This window comes from Artemia sp. Qi Xiang Cuo, chromosome 12, assembly GCF_049724085.1.
Source record: "Artemia sp. Qi Xiang Cuo chromosome 12, ASM4972408v1, whole genome shotgun sequence".
Taxonomy (NCBI): Eukaryota; Metazoa; Arthropoda; class Branchiopoda; order Anostraca; family Artemiidae; genus Artemia; species Artemia sp. Qi Xiang Cuo.
In genome coordinates, this window is record NC_142805.1 from 26793401 (window position 1) to 26801892 (window position 8492).

The window sequence follows — 8492 nt, forward strand, 5'->3', positions numbered from 1 at the left end:
GCTGGTGCTCACCAATGTTCCATTTATGTAGACAAATATTTGTTTAAATAAATTGTGTAGTATACCATTCTCATAGGATAGTCCATCAACGTTGGAGGGAGGTGAATGGTCAGACTTTTTCCTCACCACAACTTTTAAATCAATAAATGTGGATGATAAATCTATGAAGTAGTCTTCATTGGAATAAATTTGAAAATGTATGTTTTCAGAGAGGGGTTGCTGTGGATAGAATTGTTTATAGTACCCATGTTTTACACTGACATCCACACTTTCTGCATAGAAAAGATTTAGAGATGTAGTGACAGTGGGATGAGATTCCCTGTGGGGTAGATATGCTATTTCAGTCTAGGAAAAGAAATCCCCTTTCGATCGAACAATATTTCTTCTTGGTTTCTTTTTCTTATTCTTTGACAAGAGTGATGATCATCATGATGTCTTTTGCTTCTGACCAGAGTAGAGATTGATGAGTGAAGAGATGTTTATCCTTCTTATAAAACCTTTTCCACTTTGTTTCAATCGCTCGTCAAGGGATCGTGCGCTGGACCTTAGATTTTTTGAAACACTCTTTAAAATCTTTACCATCCCCCCAATCGTGTAGCGTAGAGGATGCAAAATCTGCAGCAACCGGCGCAATATATTTTTTAGCTAGCGGTATTGCAGAACGAAACAGCTTAGCAAACCAACTGCCAAAGCCTTAGCCCGACATTGACGAACGGCCTTTATAATAGTCCATTCCATGACCTAATTGTCGTGGTTGGAGAGCAGTAACATAAAAATCAATATCGGGGCATACAAATATATTTTTTCTATTAGCCATTTTGTTGTTGTTGCCGAATGGGTCGAAAATGACATGTAATCACGGCCAAACCTTTTGTTATTGCTAGAGGATCCCCTAATTCACTTCTTAGTGTTAACTGACAGAGTTCCAAATAAGAAGTGTTTACAGGTACATACTGAAGGTGCTTTATAGTATAGTGATGAACATGTTCATGGGTTGTTTTTCATTCAAGAACACGTAGGAGGGGGACATTTGAATTACCAACTCCCGATGTTTCTACAAAGGACGCGTAGAGAAATATGCAACAGTCCGAGGCGAGACCAGGTGGATAATCAGCAAAAATAACTTGATCCATCCCACTAACAGTACCAGCGTTTTCCCCATTGATCATATTATGTTTAAAGCCAAAAACATCTCTCAGATTATCATTGAGATGAACTAGTTCAGTCTCAACGGGTGAGCTTATGTAAATCCTATCGTGTTTAATTGAATAACTAAAATAGAATGTACCAGTCCTGCGATATGAGATTTTTCTATTGATTGCACGACACAAATCCGACATAATATCACATTCCTTATACCTCAATGCAACATCCGGGTATTCAAGAGATTTAAGTGCTTCAACCCATTCATACTTGAAAAAGAGTGACCAATCGAATAGTAAAACTTTTATATTATACATACGATCCTTTCTCAGGATATCATAGGTATTTTTGAGAATGCAGTCGACAAGAGCCACTTCATACTTTCCATCATCAAATTTGATGGCGGGGAAGAGTTTCGTCCAAAAATCCCTTGTTTTATTCAAATCATTGTAGAGAGGATCAGAGACATTGGACATAAACGTTACATAAAAATCATTGAGCATTGTCAATATCTTCAACACTGATCCAAGAATCAAAATCAGAGTTGTATCCTAGACAACGAACAAGCAACTGTTTCATGCCCCTGTGAGTACGAGTCTTTAATATCTCTTCAATCTGATAGATTCCAGTGTTTTTAACTTTTTGTAATTCATAATCATAAAAGCCGCCAAGAATCTCATCATCTTTCAGGCCAAGTGTACGATACATTAGGAGAGTAGTTACCCAGATTTTGGAGACTTTAAATAGGTAAGTGGTCCATAGGTAATTACCCTTTTCAAAAACATTAGTAGTTCGATTGATTCGAACAGTATCACCAACATTGAATTTCTTCTTTTTCTTCTCGTTACCATTGGAATACTGTTTAAGAAAAGTGTCAAATGTATTGTCATCATTATGAACTTCTGTTGGGGTTGAGTTGGACAGGGATCGATATGGACGTTGATTATAAATCAACATGATTTTATCAAAATCATGAATAAAAGGAGCAGTATTTTTTTAAGTGCAATATCTAGAAATTAAAAGTCGAATAGTTCTTATCAGTCGTTCGGCCAATGCTGCCTTTATTGGACTATGACTATGATACAGGATTGTATTATATTTCAGTAGAACCTTCTTTACATGGGGATTAACAAATTCACTACCCCGATCCGTTTGAATCTTCTTATAGCAATCCTGTTCAATGAAGATTTCCAGAGCCTTTGCAACTTCATCGCCGCTCTTTGACCGCAGTGGAACGGCATATGCATAGCGACTTAAAAACACTGATTGCAAGTAGAATGTACTTTTAGGGGTGATTGTGACGTCATTGAATCCCGTCCAGAGTCAAACTATCGTCTTGTAGTATTTGTAATGAGAAAAAGGCTTTAGTTTTTCGATAATAATTACCGCGAGCTTTACGATTAAGATGTAGAGTGTAACTTGATTCATTCTGTAGATAATCTGCCGCTCGATTCTTTTCAAGTCCAGTGACTTGAGCAAGTGTGGTGGGTGAACTTAAACTTTCCACTGCACCAATATTCTCCTAAACATGTTTCAATGCTTCAACCATTTTGAACGTAAACACGTAGTGAAGTGCCCACTGCCCATTTGCTTACTAATAGGTGATGGTGAGGAAGATGCAGTGATATTCAGACGTCGTCGGTTGACTCCACCACTCATAACTCTCGTCTAATGATTTCGGCTTGGCGCGATAGTATTATTTTACGAAAATGATGTAAAAACATATTTAGATATTGGCACAAAGCACCTTAATTGCTGTAATATCGGATGGCAAGCAATTAGAATGCATTTGCGGAATGACTAATTTAAAAAAGTGCGCTGATGGCCTTCGATTTTTACTAGCACTTAACGACCTGTAGCCAAATGCGATAGTAAATCAAGCAGAATATAGGTCTTGTCATGGATTACAACTTGATTCCGATTGGCATCTATTTGAACATGTTCACTATCATTGAGATATGTCAAGAGTCTTACACTGTTCACGATAGGAATGTGACATTAGATCTGCAACACTTGTCATAACTTTAGACAAATCTTCTTCTTCTTCTTTTGGTATTATCGTTGTTGATGATGATGATGGAGTCATTTCCTTATTGTGATCAATGACATTTACTTTTATGGTTCTCTCACGATAGGGCTTGTATTTGTCTACTTGGTGAAGTGCATTTTGAAGTAGAATTAGTTTTTCATCGTCGGCAATTGTCTCATTGTTAATGAATTTATTGAGATTGTCCTCGAAATGTTCCTTTGGCGAAAGGGCGAGTTCAATTGGAGTCAATTTATAGGGTTTGGCCATTTTCTCTCTCTCTTTCTAGAGAAAACTGTTTGCAAGTCCTGCAATGATTGACAGTAAAAGTGTAAAGAAGTTACCACCCGCTTGAAGAAGTCGTTTTCTTTTAAAATCGTTTCCTGTATTTTTGCTTGCCGCTGATGCTAGGGAGTGTACAAGGGAACGATGTTGCTTTGTCTGTTGCTTAACACCTTCTGTCAATTGAACATTGCCTTCGGTTAGATTTAAACAAAGTTCAGATACGAGATTAATGAATTATCTGTCGACACCATGTTTGAGTATGGCCTTCCTAAGTCGTGGTTTTGAATTACCTAGGACGGTGAATAAATATCGATGTTCTTGTAGTTTTTTCAGTGTCATGATTGCAACTAACGACCTTTTTTACTTTTCACCGGCAGATATACAGTAATTTCATTGTCAAAAATATTGGTGACTAAACGCAGATCCTCGGGTGTGTTCTGATTCAGGTCCAATGTAACATATTCATAGGGTTTGTTGGTAACCTGATTGTAGGCCGAGACTAGGAATTCCATTTCCCCTGGATACACCTGTCTGTTTAACGTGATGAGGGACCTGGAATCACGAACAATCCTGTAGATGATATAGTAGGTGCAATTCGAAGCAAGTGTTCTCATACACTTGCTCTGCTGAAACAGATTGTGTAGAACTAGAGTTACGGAGATCCGTTGATGATGAGATCGGACAGTGAACAATTGTATCATCTCGTGAGACCATTCTTCAATAGACTCAGCCAGATCGTCAATAATCAACCAAGAATTTGATTCAATACTGTTGAAAATGTCATGTCCATGTATGAATTTCGTGTCTGGGGCAATAGTTTTTATTCTATCATAGGATTCTTGCCAAACACTGTAGAAATAGTAAATTTTAGTTGGATTTTTTAAGAACATTTTATCACGATTTTCAATTATTTTGATTAAAAGTGTCGTTTTACCGGACATTGATGGTCCGCATAGAAACGATCTGAATGGTGTTTTAAATTGATACATGTTCCCTTCAACAGTTCACCTAGACAACTAACTGTAGACAATAGCTATCTAATGACTAAATAATTTCCCCTACTACTAATACTACTCCGTTCAAGAATAATGAAAATGAGAATAAAAAGACGAATAAAGAATCATATTTTCTTTTATTATGCATAAAAAAGTAACAACACTTAAAAAAAATACTACATTGAAAAAAGCACATTAAACATGAAAACTACTGCTGAGTTGTGAAAAAAAAATGTTGAATTGGGAAAAAGAAAATAACTATTAAAAAAAAGAATCCAACCACCACCCAACCATTTAATATTTAATTTTTTCCCGACCGTGGCGATTTCTATAATCTCGACACACACCTCGGTCAGATGTCAAATAATGTCCATGGGGTAGCACCTTCACACCATCCACACACACATAGACTTTATCCGACACGGTATACATGGCTTTTTTATCAACTCGAACTGTGTGGTTTTTAAATTTTAAAGAGTGAATCGCCATGACCTTTGCCCTGGGAACTATACTATTTTCCACACAGTGTGTGTATACATTCATGTCAAAATTCTTATTCATGTAGTGTCTGGGCACCCCTTTGCCGACTTTTTGGATTATTTCTTACTTTGTTTGCAGACAATACCCCTTCGGACCCGCAAGCCTACCAATGGAAATCAAGTTATTCTCCGTTTCTTATTTTTAAATGAATTACTGAGTTGGGGCCTGACGCTTCACTAACTCCGGATAAATGGACTCGTCCCAATTGGTAAAGTCCATTTGAGGGCTAATTTGCACGGCTTTTTCTAAATCTTCCAATAAATTCGCTGTTCTAGCTTTTAGCAAAAGTGAATCGGTCTCCCCGTAATATACTTGAACGTGTCCCTCCCCCGGCCATTGGCGCCTACACACATCGTAATAGAATGACAACATGAGTTTTTTTATATTTCGGGTATTGCGCTGCCAGCTGCAATATTTTTATTGAGAATTACGTTTCTTTTTTTTCTATTTAAGAGGACCATATTGGAGTCTATGATGGTGAATGATGTAAAGTTTGGATCGGCAACGATTCGAGCACATTCTTTTGGGTCAGTCACAACGTCACAACGACTTCGATTGCGTACACTCTCACACATTTTACCGATGGCTGAGTTCAAAATGAGTTTAAAGATTTCTTTTTCATCCTTTGCTTTCGCTTCGGAACGTTTATTGACAAAAGTGTCAATAAGCGTTTTCAAATAGGGTTTATGGTAAAATTGGAGGGTTCTATGTATCCTTGTGACGTTGAAACCGTTGGCTACCATCCACCGCAAAAGACCCTGGTGTACAACAATATTCTCTTTCGGATGAAGGTCGGCGATAAGTTTTTGTTTTGAAGGTCTCCAGTGCACACCACCATCCACTACCTTAGAAATATTGTATGGACTCAAAGAGTCCCTAGTCACCGCTCTGTTTATGCATGGGAAAACAAAATCCTTCACCGAATCATGATGCTCCACGGGTATTTCACTATCGATTTCAAAAAACCATCCCCGCGGTCCATTCTCCTCAACATTGGGAATGTTGGGGAAATCTAAAGCACGAGGATCGTTAAGCCATTTATAATTTCCACACGGCAAAGAGTAGTGAGACATTGCCGACGGATAGAGGGAGTTCATATCCAAGAAGACTGCATCCGACTTTACACCGGTGTCATGTCCAGTCGGATCAGTTTCAAGGATACGATCTCCATGAAAAACATACCTTCCCCTCATTGATCTCTCTACAAATAGATGCTGATCCACGTCGGTGATCAAGCTTATTTCCTCTTTACTGAATTTAAGAATTAAATCCATCGCCACATGAGGAGTGGAAAAATAATAACAAAAATCCAACCCGAACTCCTCATTGATTTTGTCGGTGTTCTTAAACACAATATCCAGAAACAACAATACATCACTTGCCAGGTACAATCTACAATAATCCCACCCGTTTTTACACCCTCCCTTAGCCCAAACCCTCTTGGCAAATTCATAGTCGGCAGTGTTGCATTGACGCTCGTAAAGTGAATCGTAGAATGAGGTGATGGACGGCAATTGTTTTTCAGAAAGCCTCGCGGTGGAGTTGTAGTAGTCATACGGATATATGCAATTACACGTTAATAAATCATACATTTCACCGTCTGAAAAGTCCTGCTGCTGCTGTTTAAGGAGGTGTTGCTTAAGGAGGGGGAAATTATTAAAATCGTCACTTTTCTGTACTTCAATGGGTTGTCTTCGGGATTTTGGGAAGAAGCTAAAGGAGTCTAAAAAACGGATCTTATTCACGCACAGTTTATCATTATCTATTTTTTCCCCTTTGAATCCTATGAGCAGCAGCTTTTCAGCCGACTTGGGTATGATTTTACAAGAAAAAAAACCATCTACCCATGCGCTATCTACAACTCCACCTCGTTGCACTCGTGCCATCACCGGTAAAATAAATTTTATGTCATAGCTGGAATTGTGTATATAAACAGGTAGAAAGAGTTGCTGTTTAATTTTTAAATTACATGATTGATGGGCCACTCCACGAAAATTGCTCAATCCCGAAACAATCGGGTTGCCCAAATGATCATGGTCGCGGACCATCCCTTTACCCCCTGTCCCCTTACCCCCTTTCCCTCTTTCCCATTACCCTAAAAAATTCCCCCTTACGAACCCAACATATTTCTTCAGTTTTAAAGGCCAACTCGTCCTCTGGTGATAGAGTCATTGGATAGGATGTATTTCGCACCCGTGATATCAATTTAGTTGCTGTTTTAATTAATATTATCACGGCTGAGATTATACAATCCTCACCACCCAATCTCTCAACTATCCCTACCAATTTCATAGAATTACCCGAGTCTCTTTGTGCGTGGGCATAAGAAAATGCAATGACCTCATGCTTTTTCACAAGATTTGAATTGAATGGATCATACACATTTATGAGAGCGGCTCCGCAGTATAAGGTCACCTTGTCACTCTGTTGGAGTGAATTTTGAAAGTTCTTAAATCGCAAGATGGCCCTGTCACCGCTAACCGTTTGCACAGATTGACATCCGTTACGCTCGCAATGCTTCATATGATTGTTTAAATTTGTTTCTGACCAGAATCTAGAAAAACTTATTGGAAAATAGAAGCAGTCTCCTCTAAACCCCTTTTTACCCTCTCCCAGAACCCGACTAATGTTTGGTATTGGAAATATATGTTCAATTGAATCGAGATCACTAGCCGGCTTGTAATGAAGCCAAACCCAATGTTCCACTGATTCAATAGACGGAGCCCTCACTGGAAATATAACCCCATTTTTACGGTCACCCCCCTCAAATTCTGTTTCATATTGTAGCACAGTAACACCAATTTTTTAATTTGCATTAGCCCACTCAAAAATAGTTATCCCATTAAGTGTTACTGGATATTGATAATTTAAACAATTAAAATCTACTTTAGGGAAATTTGGACCCCCATTAACTGCATAATTGTCCATCAGTGTCTTGCTAGCTTCCTTTTGCAGAGGTTTATGAGCTGTCAAAAGAGATGCATATTTGAAGTATTGAAGCACTGTATCGAAATTGAAGCGCTGTACACCATTACACTACTTTAAATCTTCAGTATATTTTAGTCCCTCTGCCCCACTCCCACCTCTTAAAATAAAATTATTTTTAAATTTAACCACATTAATATACAAAATCCCAATAAAAAAAACACCCACCCACTAACCGCCGCAGTATAAATATCAAATTTTGTTACTATATTATCAACCCATTCCATAAAAACACCCTCAAAACTATTCAGGTCCGGATGAAGTGGTAGCATTTCAGTACGTAAATAACGCTCATACACCTCATCCGCCTTTTCATTGACATAAATTATTTTTTGTGCGATGGCAGCCTTAATCCCATCCCTCCCACCACCCTCCCGAATCACTCTTTCAAGAAGGGCTTGAATCTTGCCCACATAGGAGTGTACTATGTCTACCGGATCCGTTATGATGCTACCTGATGTTAGTGAATTAAATGGGTCCTCAAACTCAGCCCTATAAACAAATGCATTGTGTAAGGC